This window comes from Sorex araneus, chromosome X, assembly GCF_027595985.1.
Source record: "Sorex araneus isolate mSorAra2 chromosome X, mSorAra2.pri, whole genome shotgun sequence".
Lineage (NCBI taxonomy): Eukaryota > Metazoa > Chordata > Mammalia > Eulipotyphla > Soricidae > Sorex > Sorex araneus.
The window spans coordinates 193,983,301-194,006,420 of NC_073313.1; positions in this window are offsets into that span (position 1 = coordinate 193,983,301).

The window sequence follows — 23,120 nt, forward strand, 5'->3', positions numbered from 1 at the left end:
GTTGGGGTTTCCCCCAAAAAAGAAAAGCAGTCCTATTGCCAAGGAGGCATTTGATAGTTCTCCATTGCTAAGAATATAGAGATATTAAGTCCCGCTGTTTGTTACATAGTTTTTCTTTTTCCCCCTTGCCCCGCGCCACCGAGTTCACGCCTGTTTTAGTAATCTCCACGCTGCCTGACAAGGGAAAAAAAACCGAAAAGGATGGTTATTTCCCGTCATCAGCAGGCGTGGGGCTCTGGCTTAGTTGATAGACTTGTAGAGTATCTGCAAGCAGTCTCTGGAACCGAAGGTCTTGCGCTGGTATCGGCTCCGGCTCGAGATTCCACCAGCGTCCCACTGTTCCATGTACATAATTTTTCCCCTTATATCCCATTCCCACGCCACCAGGTCTGTTTGCTTAATGGACATCACACTGTAGTTGATGACACACCGCGTTTCTTCCCGAGAAAGAAGAAAATTTCTTCTCAGCCGGCGTGGGGATATAGCTTAGTTCAGTCTAGTGAGATGGCTACCACTTTGATTGCCTTCAATATTTCAGCAACAGACTTACTATTAGGATCTCCCACAAAAGTCCGCCCCATTAGAAAGGAACCATTACATATTGCTCATACCAAGATGACATTAAGTCGCGTGGCCGCGGCAGCGGCCACACGGTTTTGGGTTTCTGTATAAAGTCCAGGGAAAGTACAACCAGAAATAACATCACTACAAACTTTTACCCTTTTATGGTGCTCATAAGATGGAGAAACCTAGAGAGAGGCTCGGCGTCTCCGTTTTGCGCTCAGGAAAACCGCGGCCCCTGCGCTGTGCTCAGGAGGGAGGAGTTGAGAGAGAGACAGGTTAAAAGAATTGGGGGATGCCCGGGTCCCACAGCTTCGGCACGCCGTGGGGTCTCTGGTCCCATGCCGGATTTAGTTCAGTGGGCTGCTTGGAGTCCGAGGGCGCTCCCTCGGGCCCCTCCATCATGCTCCTTCCACAGCCGGGTCCAAAAGCAAATTGATTTTATTTTACATTCTAAAACCTTATGCTTTTAAACCTATAAACAAAATATTCATAGTTTTTTGACACCATTGTAGACAAGTGAAATTAAAGAGAACTGATAATATTATGTAGCTTGCATAGAGATTTGAGGGACAGCAACAGCAAAGTATTTGGGCAGTGTTTCAGTTGAAAATAATAATTACTTATATAATTATTATACCTTTAGTTCTCTCTAAGTATATATATATGTATATATATAAAGAACCTTCCCTGTAATATAATAAAATAAACTTCTAAAGTTGATATGAATTCTTCATACAAAACTAGGCAACTAAATTATTATTATTATTATTATTATTATGTTTTGGGGTCACACTTGGTGGAGTTCAGAGCTTGCTCCTAGCTGTGCACTCACAGATCACTCCTGGCAGTGTTAAGGAGCCTTATAGGGTGGTGGAGATCATACTCAGTGGCCTGCATGCAAGGCACGCACTTCACCCACAGTACTATCTCTCTACCTCACAGAAGTGTGTAACATGAGGTAGTTTCTCAGGGACTTTTATTGACCTAACCATAGCTGGGGCTCAAGTGGGGGTTGGTAAATGCAAAACAAATTTCTTATCCCTTATACTATTCAACTATCCAACTCCAAATGCAACTAAATTCTTATAATATTCTTTTTCATATGATATAGTGGAGTCTACTTTCTGAAAAGCCTTTAGATTATTTGTATTTATTGGTATAGTGCCTTTAATTCAGTAAGCACAAATCATTTTGTTATCATTTAAGAATAGGAAACTCAGAGAATAGAAAAATAGAATAGGGGCTGGAGCGAGCGGGTAAGGCATTTGCCTCGCACTCGGCCACAGGGTTTGATTCGCAGCAACAGTCCATGAGCACTGCCAGGAGTAATTTCTGAGTGCAGAGCCAGGAGTAACCCCCAAGCATCGCAGGGTGTGACCCCAAAAGCAGAAAGAAAAAAAATAAGGTAATTTAACACTTCATACATTTGCTCTGTCTACTTTCACTTTAGTCACTTGAATAATTTAAAATTATTTCTCCACTGGTATATTGAGTATTCAATTCAGTGTTTATCAGCATAACTTATTTTTATTTGGTTTTTTAAAATAAATTTAAGTTTCATTGAAGTAGTATTGGTGTCAGAAGCAATAGCACAGTGGGTCGGGCATTTGCCTTGCACATAGCTGACTCGGGTTTGATTCCTCTGTTCCTCTCGGAGATCCCAGCAAGCTACCGAGAGTATCTAGCCCGCACAGCAGAGCCTGACAAGCTACTGGTGGCATATTCAATATGCCCCAAACAGGAACAACAAGTCTCACAATGGAGACATTACTGGTACCCACTTGAGCAAATTGATGAGCAACAGGATGACAGTGACATAGTGATACAGTGATGTTTTAGGGGTGCAACACATCCCACCAGAGTAACAGGCATAGTAATAGAACAGTGCGTAGTTCAGGGAGCAGCATCTCCTGTGCTCCACCCCCATCATGCCCTTGCAGAGATGTAGAAATGGGCTGGCTTTGCTGAGCCCAGACTCGAGGAAGTCCTGTGACTCCATCTGATTCATTGTGTTTGGCTAGATTTCTTCCCAGAGCAGGTCACTCATCCACATTAGAGAACAATAATCTAGGGATCAGCGGGGTTATCCCCAGGGTACCTCAACACACTTCGGAGAGTAAACACTGACTAAACCTCACCAAGAACCACTTGGAACCCTGGGGAAGATAGTAATAGTTGTAGCACTGGGGATGACCTACTGTGTTACGTGCTTCAGTTCAAGTACTAGTGACGAGTCTACCTCCTGTTTTTCTATGAAAGTGTTTCCTAGTTAGTACCAACCTCCTCTTTGGCTCTGGCCCTGATGTGTTTTGGTATTTGCAGGATGCCAGATACCTTTGTTTCAAATCTCAGATTTAAGATCTTTAGTAACAATTTTCTATGAACTTAGTCTGCTATCTCTACACTGTGCTATTTTGTGAGCTAGGCATTAAATTACAGCCCAGTATTTACTTTTTTTTATTAGTACAATAAAAACCTAGAGCCTGGCAAGCTACCCTTGGCATATTTGATATGCCAAAATGAGTAACAACAAGTCTCACAATGGAGACATTACTGGCGCGTCTTTGAGCAAATCGATGAACTTCAGGACGACAGTGCTACAATCTCCAGTGCTACAGTAAAAACCTCTATGCAGAATAGACATCTACATTCCTGTATTCATTGCAGCTCTCTTCAAAATCACCAAAATCCGGAAACAACCCAAGTGTCCAAGGACAGATGACCAAATAAAGAAACTGTGATACATGAACACAATAGAATACTATTTAACTATAAGAGAAAATAAAGGAATGTGTATGTGTGTAGATCTGGAGAATATCATGCTGAATGAAGTTAGTCAGGAGGAAAGGGACAGATACAGAATTATCTACCTCATATCTGTGATACAAATCACTTCACTTGTATCACTTGTAGTCCCGTTGATCTCCGATTTGCTTGAGTGGGAGCCAGTAACATCTCCATTTGTCCCTGTCGCGAGCTAGTGTAGCCCAATGATATCTGCTCGCTCCAGGAACAGAAAGAGCCTCAAATCGTTCATTCAGAGATTTGACGAAGAAATCTGACCATCTAGTTGGTGGGCGGCCACAAGGTCTTCTGACGTCCTGTGGAATCCAGTCAGTAACAGCTCTAGTCCAGCGGTCATCTCTGAATCACATTACATGACCGGCCCATCTGATTTTTGATGCCTTGGCAAACAAGACAGCATCCCTGATTTTTTACTGTCGACGGAGGTCAGCACTCCGGATTCCTTCTCTCATTTGACTGAGATGTGATATTCCCAGAATAGCTCTTTCGATTCCTCTTTGGGATACCCTAATAGCATTCTCATCCTGCTTGCGTGGGGCCCAGGTCTCTGAGGCATATGTTAGTGCAGGAAGAACGGTGGAATCGAAAAGATGTGCCCGGAGTTAGAGGTTCTTCGTTCTCTTAACCACCTCTTTGACGCTCTTGAATGCATTCCACGCTGCTCTCTTCCTCCTGCACAGTTCTGGCACCAAGTCATTCCTCATGTTGATTTCTCGACCCAGGTACACATAGCTGCTGCATTCGGAGATGTTTGTTCCATTGAGAGCAAATGGAGCTTCAGGGACCAGTTCGTTTTTCATGAACATTGTCTTGTTGAGATTCAGCTGCAATCCGACCTTTCCACACTCGCGGTCGAAGTCGGCCAGCATTTGTGCCGCTTGGCTAATGTTTGGTGTTATGAGAACGATGTCATCAGTGAAGTGGAGGTGGTATAACTGCCGACCGTCTATCTTCACTCCCATTCCTTCCCATTCCGGTTGCATGATGTTCTCAAGGGCGGCACTGAAGAGTTTTGATGAAACTCTTGCCGCACTCCTCTCTTTACATTATCGATCATTGATCATTGGGATATAAAAGAAATACCAAATGCCTGAAGACAACAGAAACTACAAACTGGTCTCTAGTAGGAATCATGTAACTGCAAGAGGGGATAGTAAGGGAAATGGGATGGAGCGGGGAACACTGAGGTAGTGGTGGATAGAAGCTGATGCCAATGGAGGGTGTGGTATTGGAATGTTTTGTGCATGAAGCCCTGCTATTATCACAGTGCCTGAAATAGAATATTTTTTAAAAAAAATGTAATGCAGGGGCCAGAGAGATAGTACAGTGAGTAAGGCACTTTAACATGGTCTACACAGGTTCAATCTCTGGTATGTTCCCCTGAGACCCACCAGGAGTAAGCCCTGATCACTGCTAGGTTTTGTGAGCACTGCCCAAGAACAAGAAAAAGAAATAATGCAAAATCAGAAGAAAAATAGACACGAAGGTGTTTATAGATTCTACATAAAATTAGGACATAGTACTGAAGACTTGAAGATTTCAGGCCGAGGTATTTCACTAAAAATTTCCTAGAAATGTTTCCACTTTGGAATCCAGCATCTAGCCTCACCTAGAGTAAAGTGAAGTTCTGAGCCACTCCCCTATGGAAACTGGGAGTCTGAGATGAGGCTTCATCTGTTTCCCAATCAAAACAGCCTCTGGCTTCACTCAGGATTTGTATGTATACTATGATATTTTAAAAGCATTCCCTCTGAGACAGGCTGTTAAGCATTTTATTTAGTGTTACCTACTTTCCCCTTAACACTGCTATGCTATGAGGCAATGAGACCACTTTACTTCCATATAACAAATGAGGAAATTGAATCATAGAAATGTACATAAATAACCTGCCAGTGTTACACTAATGCTCAGACAATGGAGCCAGAAAACTACCTTCATCTTAAACTCAGATCACCATGCACACCACCTCCTGGTGGAGATATTTGTAGAGCCTAAGCACAGCTGTTAGCAATAAATAAAATCCTTTAAGCAACCTTTAAATACATTTGTCTTTTGGTCTCTGGATCCCTTGTGTTCATGCCAGCTCTGTATCAACTTGTCTCCCTTTTGGTAGGATTTGTTGTTCACTCTGGAATGATTCATGACCAAGAAATGAGACAGAAGTGTAACCTAGATCATACAAAGCATTGAAAAACAAATGAAGCAAAACATGTTGCTTAGCCCTTGGGGCAAGGTAGAATCAGGGATCAGAGATCTTGCCTCGCATAGAGAGGACAATGACAACAATCCTGGGCATTTCATAGAGGCAGACAGTGACTCAGGATTAGCTGAGCCACCACTGCTGCACCTCTCTTTACACAGCTATAGTTTCACTCCCAGTTAAGGAGAGAATGATTCTTTCTTTGCAAGCCTAACACAAATCTGTATGGTAGGTTTGCTCGAGAAACTCACTTCAGGTTTCAGAATTCATTTTGAATTTTAAGGAACTGAGCTTTTCCTCTTCTTCAGTACATAGAGCAAAAGCAAAGATATATAAGAACTTGCACAAAATATTGGCAAATATGAACTCATTCTGATTTCACTCTGAAGGTCGGATCTCTAGACCCTATTTTCTATAATGCAAATGCTTTGCCACAACAAGCAGCTAACATGGAAAAGCTGAGAACTTGATAGCGATTGAACCATTCATTCCCAGCTGCCAAAACTTCTCAATACTCCTTTTTTTTTCCTTTTTAAAGATAATTCAAACAGTCTCTCTAGCCAGAGGTTAAGATTCCTTGGTTTCAACAATTTTTTTTCTGTGAAGCTGTATCTCTTATATTGAGGGCTGCTGTGGACAGTGGCATTACTGGAAAAACCAAACCCTTTATTCATTTATTTATTTAGCAAGTGTCTGTTTAGAGACTACTAAATGTGGAGCACTGTTTTGGAAGGAAGTGGATAACTAGAAAAAAGAGCAAGTATGTAGTCTCTGGTGTTTGGGGACAATGAAGATGACTGGTGAAACTGGAGTGGAGCAAGTGGGTGAGCACAAGAAGGAAATAGGTCAGAAAGGTAGGGAGCACTCATGGGGCCCTTTAAGTGAGCCTTGTTGGACAAGGTCAGGACTCAGGACTTTTATCCTGAATGAGAAAGGAAGCTTTGGTGTTTTTTAAAAAAAATTTTGGTGGGGGTGGGGTTAGTGGGAATCATGAAACTTATATCTGAAAGGACCACTCTTGCAGTCTCGAGAAGCAGGGTGGATGGAAGCAGGGACACCTAGCCAAGGCTGTTGAAGCAGTTGAGCCCAGAGATGACAAAAGCTTGCGCCAGGGAGATGATGTGAAATGGTTGTATGTTGGATGTATGTCCAAGATAGACAAGATTCACAAATAAATCCCTTATTATTAAGGAGAGAGATTGTACATTTGAGGATGACTCCAAGAGGACTAGAGTCCCCTACTTGATAACCAGGGCATCAGAGACAGGTTTCTTCAGACTCACCAGAGGGACATCATCACACACTCTGCCCATCATAAGAGTCATTGTACCAGTCCACTCTCATAATGTCTGCAGGCATAGCTGCAAGAGATGTGTGTGGCATAACAGGAAAAGTCAGAACTATGCAGGCAAGTGCACTAGGATGTGACTGTCTACATGCTTGTGTGGTTAACATAGCTTCAATCCAGTCAAAGTCTGATTAGTTGTCATCTCTGTTCTGTAATTCTCCATGACCTGGTATTTGGAGAGCAAAAAAAAAAAAATAAACCTAAAAAAATCCCTGTGGTCCCACAGTCCTTCCTACTGCACTTTTGAAGTTTCAGTAGAAAAAAAAATCCTAACAGATTATATATGTGTACAATAAGATAACTGCTGCCCTTTATTTCAAAGGAGTTAGTTTAGGTAATTTTAAAAAGTCACTTATTTACATTCATATTTGTGGCCACATTCGATGGTGCTCAGCTGTGCTCAAGGGGTACCCCTGGTTCACTGCTCACTCCTGATGTTGCCCCATGACCATATGCAACCATTGAACCAGTGCCCTTGCCACAGCCTTATGCTAGGCAAGTACCCTAGCCTTTTTTTAAAATTTATTCTTTTATTGAATCGCCATGTGGAAAGTTACAAAGCTTTCAGGTTTAAGTCCCAGTTATACAATGCTTGAACACCCATCCCTTCACCAGTGCACATATTCCACCACCAAGAATCACAGTATACGTCAACCCACCCCCCCCCACCTCCCCAGCACCCCACCCCACCTGTGTAACTGATAAATTTCACTTTTCGTTCACTTAAGTACCCTAGCCTTTGTACAATCTCTCTGGCTCCTGTCTTATTTTGGTGGAGGCTCTGCTCAGGAATGACCCCTGGCTTTGCTCCAGAACTGTTTTCAGTGCTAGGGATTGAACCAGGACCGGCAAGCTAGTTTTAACCCCTATACTGTCTCTCTGGGCCCCCAGAACTTGGTGTTAAAAATGAGTTTTAGAAGATGGCACCTGCCATGTGGGTGCTGCCGCCGCTGTTTTCCGTGCAGGAAGACAGGGTGGGGAGGAAAAAATCCACCAACAACTATAGTGAGTTTTGTGTTGAAATATGGAATGTAATCAAGGTAAAGATAAAATGAAGTGAAAGATAAAATAAAATGAAGTCATTAGTTATACAGTAGGGGGCAGGGGGTGGGGGCGGGGGGTATACTGGGGTTTTTGGTGGTGGAATATGGGCACTAGTGAAGGGATGGGTGTTTGAATATTGTATAACTGAGACATAAACCTGAGAACTTTGTAACTTTCCACATGGTGATTTAATAAAAAGTTAAAAAAATGAGTTTTAAAATATCACTGAAGTAAAATTACAGAGATTGAGAACAGATGAGTGTTTTCCAGGAGTTAGGAATTGGGAAAGGGATGGTATGGTTAGAGTATCATGAAGCAGCCTTGTGGAACAGTTCTCTATCTCAATGGTAGTTACACTGAGCTACAAATGTGGGAAAATTAACTAGATCTACATACATACTCACCACAAAGCGTGTAAAACTGGTGAAATATCTGATTAAGCTATGTAACTTGTACCGGGTCAGTTTTCTGATTGTGATATTGTGCTAGAGTTTTTGGGGTGGTGCTGGGGAGGTCAAGTGATGTGTGCTTGGGGCAGAGCCTGGCAAGCTACCCATGTCATGTTCGATATGCCAAAAACAGTAACAACAAGTCTCACAATGGAGATGTTACTGGTCCCCACTAGAGCAAATCGCTGAACAATGGGACGACAGTGCTACAATGACATATATATATATACATATATATATATACACACACATATGTGTGTGTGCTACAAGAAGGTAAGATGGACCTATTTAACTTTGAAAAAAGATTCTTGCAAAAAATCTGTATTTCTGACTAATTTTGACATTTACCATGTCATTTTTGCAGTTGTAACTGCAACTTATTCTTTGAAAATCAGAGAAAAATGCTGACCAGTGATTTTGTTGCAGAGTATTCCTTGTTTTAGAGTATCCCTCATGAAGTCCCATGGGACAACTACTACTTTCAGTGACCATTTTATGAATTTTCTTGATTGTTACTAATACCCACTTACCTATCAGTAAGTTTCCAGCCAACTAAATAGGGAAAATAATTGATCCTGAGGAAAACACCAACTAGTAGTCCAACAAGCTATTCAAAATTAGCCTGTTGACTTGGGCGACAGCTTAGTGGTCCAAAGTGTCTCTGCCTTTGTAAACATGGTGCCTGTGTTTTATCTTACTACTGCCTGTATAGTCAGATCATGGTCCCAGAGGCTCTGCTCAACATTTAGTAGTCTCTAAACAGATATTTGCTAAATAAATGAATGAATAAAGGGTTTGTGCCAGCACAGCAACAAAAATTTTGTACATGTACCCCCTCCTCTGCCCTTGTGAACAACTAAAGATATGTGATCACTGAAACCTGGGGTGCAAGCCTTGGTAAGGTGTGTGTGTGTGTGTGTGTATGTGTGTGTGTGTTACCACAGTGACCCCTGGTTCTTGCAGCATCAGCAACAATCAAGGAAAAATAAACTAGTGATGCCTAAGAACTGGAAAAGGAGGGGGGAAAAACCATTCAGAGCAAACTTGGCTGGTGTCAAAAGATGTTTGGTTGTGTTTTTGTACATAGAAGTCATGAATGACTATGCATTGTTAGGCATAATTACTTAAGATGAAATGCATTTCTGATGTGTGGGTCATATGTGAGGGCTGTTTGAAGAGGTATGAAACCACCCATCTGTCCTGCAACCTGTTGTCTCTGAACTAATATGAGTGAAACTGTCTGCATGTGTTCCCATCCTAGAGTCAGGCAGCTGAGCAAAGACTAACGGATTTTCAGCTGATGCATGGTGAACTGATGACTTGGCTTACTAATGTTGGGAATTATTTTCTTCATATCAAGTAGTTTTTCATTTATTTTTTCAAATTTAACAAAATTACATTTGGGACACATCCTGGGGTGTTCTGGGGCTACTCTCAGCGGTGCTTAGGAAAACTTGTTGTGCGGGGGGTGGGAAGTGAGGGAGTCAAAACTGAGGCTCCTGCATTTAAAAGCTTCTGCTCTAGCCCTGAGAGCCAACTGTCCAGTTCAGGAGTTCAAAGTTTTAAAGTTATAACCAAAAAAACTTGAAAGGATTTTTGATTAAAATAAAGAATACTGTTGGAATGTGGGGTGGAGAAAATCTTACATCGATGTTTGTTATAACTTGGGTATAGTGGGATAAATGTCCAAGAGTGGGGTATACATAACTGTTAGCCTTTGACTCAGTTTATTTGTGGATTTCTGTATTTGTTGCTTGGCGTAAATTACTATTGAAGTGATTCAGGGCCTAAACTTTAGGGAATCAAGGATTAGGAAGACAGGATTTTAACGTAATCAACAAAACAGTTATTTTTATTTTTATGTGTGTTGCTGGAAGAAGGTCACTGAATAATGACTTTTGACAATAGTAATGTGTTACCACTCTTTCCCAAACTGTGTTTTGAAGGAAGTTGTTATCTCTTAACCTGATAATGATAGGGTGCTATGATTCATTGAACACAAATGATTAAATATCATAAATTCAGTGTGTGCATTAACCTATTTATTAAGCCCCTTAATAAATTTGACTGTGGGTAAAAGTGCCTACCTTTGTTTAATAATTAACAAAAAAAGGATTTACTTAGGGAAAATCTTTTTCCTTCCTGTACTTAGTAACATTCCATCACCCTCCCCTTTTCTACCTAATGTAGTTTGAGAAGTACTAGAAGAACAAATGGATACAATGAAAAATTTATGAAAATTTACCTACTCTGCTGTCAAGAATGCCCAGAATCTTTGTGAAATTGTAGCCACTTTTTTTTTCAGAAAACTTAGCTGTGGATTTATATGTTTATAGCAAAATAATGGATGCTGTCTTACTCAGAGACCTTTCAAGATGGGTTTTCCAGAAGAAAATTCTTTTAAGAAATCCAGAGGCCAGAACTACTTGAGGACAGAGTTTTTATGAAGTATTTGGGTAATTCTGATTAACTTATAACAACTCAAACTCAGGCCTTGACACTGTTTACTTAAAAATTTACATATTGTGGTTTCAGTACCAAATGTCCTAGACTACAGAATGCTAAGGTTTCCCTTATAAAATTAATTCTAGTCACCTTGTTCATTGCTTTTAAATTACTCTCTCTCTCCCCTGAGCAGAGGACATTACTGCTTGAATTTATTCTGGCTCCTTTTTAGCACAGTAGCCCATCCTCTAATTCCCCTATTATTGTCTTCTAGTTCCCTTAAGATAGCAGTGTTTACATCTTTGGGAAGGAAACATCTCTTTAAGTGAGAATGTGTACAAATGTTCATTCCAAATTTAACTTTTCTCAATGCAGGAGCAATATTTGTATCTCGAAAGCCATTCAAGGCTATCATTCTCATGGAACACATCACTTCTCACAATGGTTGGTTTTGTTACTCATCAGCATTTAAGTGGTATTCTTTCATTGATATAGTAATCTAAAACAATATGTGAGAAATCAGTCATGTGTCTATCTTCTTTGCATCAAATACTGAAGAGAATCACTCTAACTCATTCTGCTTGACTTCCATGAGGTAATAAAATTTCATGTAAGTGATTTCATAAGCTTGAACACATAGCAGATTGAAAAATATATGGAGATATATTTTAGAATTGTATTTCATGTTTTTCAGTGAAATAAGCTATATCTTATTATTTTGAACATGTGAATATAAGGGTAGTTAGAAATTAATGTGAAAAGTCTAGCAATCAAGAAATGCTGAGGTCTGAAATATTAGTGACTTTATTTGGTTTTCCCTAGCTTTTAATGATATAAAACTTCAGTTTCATGTGCAAATTCAAAATGTCTCTATTTTTCTAGGTGAGATGAGTAAGAGCCACCCTCAATCAATACTTTAGTTAATGACATTTGTCACAGCATCTTATAAATGATTTATCTTACAAATGATTCTTTCAAGAAAATTATGTTCTATGGTCAGAGAATTTTCTGTTCATTGCCCTTACTGATAACATATTTTGAACAATCTTATTGTAAAAATATAATATTATCATCCTTAAAATATTTAGTCAGTCTCCTAGAATCTTGCAAATACAAAGTACTTTTCCTGACACTATCCTAACAACTACAGTAGTGAACAAAGACTCTTACAATGTGCTAGTTACTATTCTAAACCCTCATGACAATATGAGGTGAGGTACTGATTATTTCCTTATCTGTAAAATATTTAGCTTAATACTTAAATACTGTTGAAGATTAGTAAGGAGTTCCTATATATTTCATATCCAATCTCCCCTATCAGTAACATGTCGTATTATTATTAACATGTCATATTATATATTTGTTATGATTAGTAAACCAATATTAGTAGATTAGTAGCTAAAGTTCAGACTTTATTCAGATTTCCTTAATTTTCACTTGATATACTTTTTTCTATTTAAGAAATATTTACAGGAAATCACAATATATTAATTGTATTATCTCCATCACATGTCTCCTTGGACTCTTGAATTGTCCCCATTGTACAAGAAAGAAAAGAGAAACAGAAAGATTGCCTGTGGTCTTATAGCTCCTAAGTCAAAAAACGTGTCCTTAAATCCAAGCAGTGTAATTCCAGGCATGTGGTTAACATTTGTACTAAATAATTGTTATCCTAATCATATTATTACAATTTTGAGCTACCACTGTGTTTGTCAGTGGGCAGGGGAGCATCAGGCTGGTGAGTGTACCCAAGCCAGCCTACCCTCTGCCCCATCAGTGACTGGCCGGAGTTCCAGGGGTATTTTCATTAGGAAAACAATAGCTCCCTGATTCATAGCAACTTGACTAGATTGTGTAGGAAATTAGGTGACTAAAAACAACAAAAGTTTCTGACATGTCTGTTTTTAGCTATTATTTTGTTGGCTTCACAGTTTATGAGAGCAGAAGATGAAATAGTTTTAGTTGATAGTTTTAGTTCCTTTTGAAAGCTCTAAGGATGAATCCCTTCTGGATCTCTCTTTGACCTCCTCAGAGCTGTCAGCAATATTCAGTATTCTTGACTTGTGGGTACATCACTCTTATGCCTTGTCTTCATAAGGTCTTTTCTGTATGTTCTCTTTGACTTCTCTGTAAATAGTAACATTTGTCATTGGACTAAGTACCTACTTAAATAATCCAGAATGATCACTGAGTCATGATCCTTAAATTAAAACTGCACAGACCCTTTTCCAAACAAGATTATGTGCACAAGTGTTGAGTGAGCAAATCTTTTGGTGAGCCTACCACTCACCTACTTGAGGGCTAATAATAAATGGTGTTGTGAGAATTAAATGAGAGTAACTGATGCATGGCAACCATGTTTGAAAAATGCCAACCATTATTATTATTATGCTTATATGAGGGTCTGATATAAAGTGTTAGCTAAGATAAATGTCTCAAGTAAAGTAAATTATTTGTGTTTAGTGATATGAATGTTATTAACTTAAGAATTTAAAATATCTAGTAAGGCCTTTTAGTTCTGCCAAGAACTTCACAAGACTTCGTGAATTAGCTTCTCTTCTTCTTTTCCTATGTAATAGGAATGAGGGGTAACATTGGTTAACACAGCTAATGACACTTGTCAGAAACACAAAAGGATGTTAAGCTTACCGATGATCCTCTCATGAAGAGCATTATATGAGCCAAGGTCCTGATGAATGAATTTCCTGTCTGCTTCCAGTGCTGCTAGACACACAACAGAAAACAGCTGGGCAGCTTCAGCTGTTTCTCTGCTCTTTGGTTGCTCTCTGTGGTCACTGAATGCAGCACCCCCATTTTCTGATCTACTTCTTTATTTTAGGGACAGAGTGAAAAGTGTGTACTGTTTCTGACCCTGAACCCAACCCACCCCCCATGGCATCTCACTACCACACCACCCACTGCCTGTCTTGTCTCCTGCAGTCACTTCTTGGCAGTGACCAGACTCCCAGCTGGCTTCAGTGAATTCCTTCTGCATTTGTCAGCCAATAAAATCTCAGAATGCTGACTTTTACAGAGCTGAGACCAAGCTACTGCAGTATCTTACCAGTCTTTTCTCATCCAGTTGGTGGTCACAGAGCATCTTATCTCTGTGTGTGATGCTCAGTGCTGGCTATGTTAGGGAGCTGCTCTGTGGAGTGATCACCTCCATGCTTAGCAGCTATGTATGTAAACTATGAAGTGCTTGTGTTTTACTTAGAGACAATCCTTTACTATACAATTTCTGAACTGAAGGTCAATGCACAGAACTGGGAGGGGCCTATGATCTTGGAAAAGAAAAATAATTTCATTTTTAGTTGCACTAATCCAAAACGGAAGGGAAACATTTCTTTCCATTATAACTGTAGACAAATGCCCCTCTCCCCACAAAAACAAACCCCCAAAACAACAACAACAAAAAAAAAAACGCTCTCACTTTAGCAGTATCTATAACTCTCAGTAAGAGAAATAAATGATGCCTATTTTTCACATACATCAGAGTGGTTGTGAATAAGTTAAAATGTTGTCAATAATTATCACTTCTGTCAAAATAACAGTAGTCATTAGTTTTGCAAGCAGGCCTCATTAAAGTGTTAATAAAAAGTAATATGTGCTCCTATTACATAAATTTGTTTTTTGGTGTTTTTAATACTATGCTTCATTCTACTTGTCTTTCTAATCATTTGTATTTTATTTGAGAGATTACAATTTTTTTTGGAAAGGGATTCATAGGTTATATTGGACTGCCCACTTCAGGTAAGATAGTTCAGGATCCCAAGAAATAAATCATACTGAGATCTTTTTAATAGATTTTAGAAAATCCACTGAAATCTTCATCATTTTCTCTCTAAAAGAATACTGAGATATCAGACACACAGATGTAGGTCATATCATTGTTCCAGTTTGGAAGACCCAAGTAAATGTACAAGCTGGTTCAGTGAAAAGTAAAAAGCATAATCTCATGGTTACAGAATATTGTACAGGATTTGGATTAATTTTTGATGGCTATTGATATTGGTTAAGCCATTAGGTCCACAAATTCCTGAACACCAGAGAGAGAAACTGTTTTAAGAGCAGCAAGACATGAATCCTTGTGATGATTCTAGATCTGAAAACAGTAGAGAGGTTGAAAGATTTTCATACATATCCTTGATTCATGGACTGGAGCGATAGTACAGCGGGTAGGGCGTTTGCCTTGCACATAGCCGACCCAGGTTTGATTCCTCTGTCCCTCTCGGAGAGACTGGCAAGCTACCGAGAGTATCCTGCCCGCATGGCAAAGCCTGGCAAGCCTACCCGTGGCATTTTCGATATGCCAAAAAACAGTAACAAGTCTCACAATGGAGACGTTACTGGTGCCTGCTCGAGCAAATCAATGAAAATGGGATGACAGTGCTATTGATTCATTGCTTTATGGATATGTCAACCTTGATTATAGGTATATTGTCATAGGTATATAATAAAACTACATGTTGTTTGTCAAATTTGGGCAACAGTTATCTTGTTAAATGTGTCTAATTTATTTTTTAATTTTTTAATTGAATCACTGTCAGATACACAGTTACAAAGTTGTTCATGAAGGTCATAGGAAATTTAAGCTAGAAAAAAATTTACTTTAATTTCTTTCAAGTAAGAATGAGCATTATTTCAAGCACACTGTGGGCATTCAATGTAGCTTGTCTGTCATTTGATTTGACCTTGGGCCCATAACTCACTTCTCTAATCATTTGCCTTCTCATTGATAAAAATAAAAATCATTGATACCTTTCAATGTTATTATTAGAATTAGAGATATGTCAAAGAGCTTCCCTAACAGATAACATAATGAGGAACCTCTATCCTAAAGTAGATTGTCATCTAGTTGGAGAAATAGATTTAAACTAACTGAGAAAATCAATATAGGAAAGAATTATTATCAGGTGCTAGAATTAATTCATCTCCCAACTTAAGCTCTCAACAAGTTGGTGACTTTGCAGCTAATTTTGTTTGGTTTTGTTTTTGGTCATACCTAGAAATGCTTGTGGGTTACTCCTAGATCTGTTACTCCTGGAGCTAGGGGTCACTCCCCAGAATTGAACCTGGGCCTTCTGCATGCTTTCAGTTCATTGAGCTATCCCTAAACTATAGCCCTGAACTCAAGCATTTCCTGACTCTCAATTTCCTCATACCTAAATTCAAGGGACGTGGTAAAATAGAAAACTGTCAAAGTCTTTTTACATAGTAATACACAATGGCTGTAAAAGTATAAATATAAACAAGCACATGAAACTAGGACTTTAATTTTGAGGACTACAAAGAATGGAGGTTAGTTATTTAAGCACTCTTTTTGGTTTGGAGTTATAATCCAGAGCTTCATGTTGCAAAACATGTGCTATACCATTGCAATAAATCCTCAGTCACCCCTGAAATTTATTTTTTAAGATGAGGTATGAGATAATTCATAAAGAAAATGAAAGGCACTTATAGTTGATATTTAAAAAGTGAGGAAACAATACTAAAGAAAAAGTATGGGGAATGTTGAAAAAAAATATTAGTGTAATCTATTTCTCCAACTAGATGACAATCTACTTGTGAAGAAAACCATCAGCTCCCAGACAGAATTGGAGGAGTTGGGAAATTGGGAAACATGGTTCCTATGATTTATTAGGATAAATATAATCCACATCCTGGGGCTGGAGCGATAGCACAGCGGGTAGGGTGTTTGCCTTGCACGTTGTCAACCCGGGGTTCGATTCCCAGTATCTCATATGGTCCACCGAGCACCTCCAGGAGTAATTCCTGAGTGCAGAGCGAGGAGTAACCCCTGTGTATCGCCGGGTATGACCCAAAAAAGAAAAAAAAAGCATAATCCACAGACTTGGCCTGTTTCCACTGCCACCTACACTCAATAAAACTGGGGTTTGATGAGCAAGGAAGGAAAATTTATTGAGGATGAGTCACATATTTTATTTATTGAGTACAAATCCCCTACCATTGTCCTGTTTATCCCACCCTGACTCCCCTATGTGTGCCTGGACCAGGCTAGTACCTATGAGGTCTCCCTAACATGGGCAGAACTCAGGTAGGTTTGCATGGTAGTCAGACAGAAATGGAAAAACCCGCTGATGGAAGACTAAAGCCCTGGGCTGTAGAAGACCTTAGATGAGTTAAATTGGTTAGATTGGTTAAATAGAGAGCTACTGAACACTGTAGGGAGAGAACAACAAGGTAAATAACTATGTTAGAAAATAATATGCACCAGCTACTATATTTTGGATGTCATGAAGGGACTGATGCAGAAAGACTCAAAAGACAATTCCATTGAGATTAAAATTAATCCATTATCCCTGGAATCTAATAATTCAGGTACGGATTACTAGGATGGTGTGATTTAAAAAATACTCAGGGTAAAAATTGTCCAGCAGGTAAGACAGTTGCTTTGTTTGCAGCCAAACCAGGTTTAATCCTCAGTACCACATACCATGCCCCAACCCCTGCCGTGGGTGATCCTTGAGCACAGAGCCAGGAGCAAACCCTGAGCACCACTGTTAGACCAAATCTTACCCCCCCTAATAAACAGAACCTAATCTTATGCATTTATGAGCTATGTCAAACTTGACATATGTCTTATCTGACTCAGTTGAAGCCATGTGGTTTTATTTGGCCAATGAAATGACTGGAAGTGACACTTGCTACTTCCCAGCAGAAGTGCTCAAAGCCACTCTGAGTCCTGCTGTTTCCTCATTTCTCTCTTCCAGGGAACCAATAATGTTCTTCCTAAGTACTGCTGTCAGCCTAGATACTGGAGCAAAAGGGAAGGGGGTAGAGTTGCTGCTGACCTAAAACCAACACACATGTGTCAAGGATAAATGTTGCATAGTGACACACTTAGATTTTGGAGTTACTACTGAAACTTGGTTACTACTGAAACTTGGGCAGGAGTGATAGCACAGCAGGTAGGGCATTTGCCTTGCATGCAGCTGACCCCAGTTCAATTCATCCATCCCTCTCAGAGAGCCCTGTAAGCTACCAAGAGTATCTCGCCCACATGGAAGAGCCTGACAAGCTACCCATGTTGTATTCGATATACCAAAAACAGTAACAGCAAGACTTACAGTGGAGATGTTACTGGTGTCCACTCGAGCAAATCGATGAGCAACGGGATTGCAGTGATACAGAGATTACTGAAACTTATTTTTGCCTTAGTTGACTGAGCTAGACAGGTAAGAGTAAATGAAGATTACATTTTTTAGAAGGGGAGAACGAAATGGCTAATTTAAGAAGGAAAAGGAGAGTAGTATGCCCGATTAATCCAGGACATTTAGCCGTGACTGCAGCAGAAATTAGGACATTTGAAATATTTGGATGGAAGCAAAGGGATCTTGGTCTTGACATTGCAAATTAAAGTCCTCTACAGAGAACTGTGATGAAAGGGATGCTTCTTAGGTTTCAGGCATAACCTTACTCCCTTTCTACTCCTCACCTTTCTAACTTGACCTGAGAAGGGAGACTGAGGCTAGATTCAATGGAAGTTTATCATTTCCTGGCATCCTGGACCAGCTCATTGAGCGTGATCAGTCTGAGTTAGAGGAATCTGGTGTTTAGCCTGCAGGCTCTAGGAGTCTAATGAGATGACAGCTGTGCAGCAGTGATGACTAATCGACTTGGGGCAGTGATTCAGACGGGCTGGAGGTGAGGGAAGTATCTTAAAGAAATTGGGCCAGAGGTCGTCAGATCTAGTGCAAAACCATGGTAATGAAATGGGATGTACATTTTTTAGAGAATAAATTTCCCAACTTAGTGCTTCTGATACCGCTTTTGTCCTTTCTATTATACCTAAACTTGTGGATCTTCCACAAGGACTCTGGAAATTATCTCCAGGGTTGCAATCAAACCCTCACAGAGCTTGTTTCATTCTCCCTGTAAGTGCAAAGTCCATTTGTCTATCTTGATGATGATGATGGTGTTAGTTAATATCCCCAGAGTGCCTGGCACCATGCTAAATACTGTGTACCTTTTTCTGCACGTAATTCTAACTGTGAACAAGCGGCCCACCTGTGAAGTTTGAATCTCTGAGCTCTAGCACTACCCCCCTTCTTTGCTTTGTGTAAGTGGGACAGTGAACCCTCAAGCCCTGCTCTCCCGGCTGCTTCACGGTAGGCTCTGCCAGTGGAGGGAGTGGGCCTGCTGCAGCCTGTCTGCTTCCTCTGCCAGGGTCTGCTCTCAGCGCCCCAACCTGCCCTCCCACTCTGCAGCGTGTGCATTCCAGGAGTCCGGAGTCTGTGGCTCTGTGTGCTGTGCTTTCAACACTCACAGATCCTTCTTCCTCTAGGGACCCTTGTCTAACCCAACCGCATTTCTTCTCAGAGGTACAAGTTCTCTGGGGAAATCCTCTTACAGTTGCAAGGATTTTCCAGATCCTTGCGTTTTTTCCCTCCCAGTCTCTAGGAAAGTGGCTCTCCAATGTCTTAGATAAATGTTTTTACCTTTTTAGATACCTAGCATGGTGGTTTTCAACACGTTTTATACCACAAAATTCTGAAAATAAGAGAATTAGTTCATGACTGCTAAGGCAGAATAAAAAAATGATTCATAACAGGATTTTGTGTATTTTCTTTTAAATAAAATATCATTACAAAAAGTTGTAACCATGCACACCATATGTCAAGTGCTAATAATTTCATAGACCACACAGGAAATTTCTACCCATGGCACTGGTCAGGGGCCTGTGATTGAGAATTGCTGGCCTAATTAACAACTTTGTACCCAGTCCAGGTTCCCTTATATTTAATTCTTTCTATGGTTAGTATTGCTGTTGTATTAATCTCCTTTCCATGACCCTGATCAGCACAGAAAGGTAAATATTATGCTTGCCTTTTCATGAACAAGGTAGCTAATTCTTCAGATCAAGAGAGATTAAGTCACTTGTCCAATATTGTGCTGATAATTATTGGAAACAAGTCATGATTCAGAGATCCTCCCCTCACCCCATTCCTTGGTTATCCTTGAGTCTTCCTTGCTCACACTCACAGCCTTCTCTCCTTGTGTCTCCATGCCTGCCCTTGACTGACTGATCTTTGTTCTGCCCTCTGGTACAGGGTGGGGGGGGCCCAGGAGTAGGTGGGGTAAACGGCATCAGTGCCATCCGGCCTGCACCCAAAGAAGTGACCTGGCCAGATCCCGCTGCTGCTGGTGCCCGCCCATGTCTGCAGTGTTAACTGTGTGGGATGTGGTAACTCAGCAGCCACAATGTAGCCTTCCTTGACAGTCTCCACTCAGCTTCTCTGGGAAACTGCAGAGAAGAGGAATGTGTGGCGGGGACAGTGCAAGTCTCGCCAGTGTGAGCAGAAAGTGGGATTTCTTGGGAGCTCCCAAGTGTTGGATATGTCTGTACGGGAATCAATTAGAGGCTTAAAATCTTGGTACTACACAAATAAAGCCTCTCCGGAGTAATATGGTTCTGTTTAGCGTCTTAGCTGGATACCCTTCTCTACACAAAATAAACAGAAGGCAAGCTGACTTCTCAGTCACTGGTTTCCAGCATCGAGGAACCCCTCTCTCTGGTCTAATTTAGTGACTTGTGCTGCAGGAGAACTCAGAACAGAGAAATTGGTGAGTACTGAGCCTCTACCCAGTTGTTTGCTGCCAGGCAGTGAGACCTGAACCCTCTTGACTCTCTGCTCAGAGCTAGAGGAGGTGACTATCAGTTCAATTAGTTACCAGCCAAACCCAGCAGCCACCAGTCCTCTGCCCTCTGCCTGTCCTTTCTTTAGCTCCTCCAGGTTATTGAGTATCTGGCTGACACCTGGAAGGTTCTTAGGTTCTCTAGGAAGAAGCAGGAAGCTCATGCTGCTCATGCTGTCAGTTACTCAAATTTCATGGATGAGGAGTCTGGAAGGCTGGGTCCTTTGCAAAAAACCAGGAATATTAGGAAGGGCCTACTTGTTCCTTTCGCTCCTGAGGTTGAGGAACTTAACAAACTGACCAAGGCAAAGTTTATTTATTGATTGCCGGTAATACTGGGATGAATGTGCTAACTTCACTGAGATAATCTTTGCATAGCAGAGCACGTGGGTAAAGACAATTGACACTGTTGACATTGTAGATGTCTATTTGTACTATTAAGACAATTTTCTAGGAGAATAGAGAAAAGATTTTAGTTTCTAATTGGTGTAAAGACCTTTCCTGGGAACTTAGTTTTCTCAGACCAACTCCCTTCATTATACTCATATCTCCACAATTGATTTCTGTTTGCAGTTACTGGCATCTATGTGACATAGATGTACAACAGCATCCCATGATGGGAGGTGAAAATTGGGAAAGATATTGCTGGAAATGGAGTCTAGAATTGAGAAGATGAGGCGCTGTCTGATTTTTACTCTTCATTCAGTCTTGAGTACTTCGATGTCAAAGCCGATGTGCTGAGTGGAGGCCTCATGTGATAAAGCAGATGTGGTGAGTGGTCAGTGAGCTGCATCAGGAGCAGTGAAAGGAGCCAGAAGGAACACTTGTCCCTTCTTAGTGCCACCAGCCCTCAGCCACACTCCGAGGACAGAAGCTGGGCCCTTGGCAGAAACTGGAGGTGGGAAATGGCAGAGGCTCTCCGCATCCTTGTGAGTGAGGAATGTGGACCTGTGTGCAGCTGGAGGCAAGATGCCAGCTGGAGATGGATTCTCTCCTGCTCTTCTTGGGCACAGCTACAAAGTCAGACTCTGGAGACCACAAACTAGGAATTTCTGGGAGAGCCTGAGAAGCTTCTCTTTGTTAGGCACTAAATGTTTAGTGTAATTTACTACTTTACTCAGTGTAGTGACATTGTCTCTTAAATGATTCCAAAGGAAGAGCCACTCATGAAGCAAGAGGGGCAATTTTAGGAAGAAACAAACTCATAAGCCTTGAGGTAGGGGCTTATTTTGCTTATTAAGATGCCAGTAATTGTACTCCATTAGTTTGGTGGGAGCCCCAGCAAGGTAAAAGGAGAGCAGATGGAGATGACAGAAAGCTAGCACCTTGGAAGTTCTAGTGAGCACTTGGACTTTTCCCTTCACTTAAGAATGCTAGCATCACATTGTGGAGTGGAGAAGGTGGTTTGACAACCACAGATACATAAAGCTTGCGTATGGTCTGGGAGGTGGGACCCTTCATAAGGTAGCATCATTTGGGAGTTGGCTTCTGGCAACCATTGAGGGAGATGTTTTTACTACCCCATTGGAAAAGTTGGAAGCCTCACTCTGAGGATGGAATTAATCCATTTAAGGCTGACCACTGGATTTGAACCTAAGCTTTTTTTTTTTTTAATCACTGATGAATACTACCTTGTCTTTGCTGAAAACAAAACAAAAAAGCATCATGCTGCAAGAAGCTGCTCCTTGTTTCCTGGTGATAGATGTGACAGCGCCCCCTTCATGCCTGCCCAGTACTTTCTGACCTCCCAGGGATTCACTCTGCCATAATCCTTCCCACAGGCAGGAACATGCCTCGCTGGGGGATGCAGTAGCCTTTGGGGTAGGGATCTTATCTAAGTTTATTGAGAGACCCTCCAGTGATCCAGAGATCTACTGCCATTAAAGCCTGCACATTTATTTAATTAAAAACAACTCCAAATGCTGAGGCTTGGGAAATTGCCTGCCAGTAATACAAATCTATAAATCCCACTTCCTGCTGCTTCCAGGATGACTGTAAATTCCCTGAAAATTCAGCCTCACTGGAGATGTTTTGACCATTCTGCTCCTGGCTCGGTGGGTAGTAGTAAATAAAAATGAAAAGTGTTTGGAGAAAAACTGGGTGGAATTCATTTAAAGCTTACTGTGGCTTAGCCTACAGAGGATGACAATACTTCTGACTCGTCCTGTCATGTTGGATTTGGTCCTTTCTTCCCTAAGTGGAGGCCCTTGGGGTATGGACAGCCATCTGGTATTATGATGACTTACTCTCAGCTCTGAAGGTGATGGAGACAAATGAATCACCATAATTTCAGAAGCAACAGTAAGAATGCGAGGAAACGGGGCTGGACAGATAGTATAGAGGGGAGGGCATTTCAGATGATTGGCCCAGGTTCAATCCTTGTCACTACCTCTAAGCCCCACCAGGAGTGATCCCTGAGCATAACTGGGTGTAGCCCCCAAACAGGCTCTCTCTCTCTCTCTCTCTCTCTCTCTCTCTCTCTCTCTCTCTCTCTCTCTCTATCTCTCTGTCTCTCTCTCTCTCTCACACACACACACACCAGGGAAAAGAATGTGAGGATATGAAGAACTTGAGTTTTACTCTTTAGCAGCCTGGTTCTAGCCCA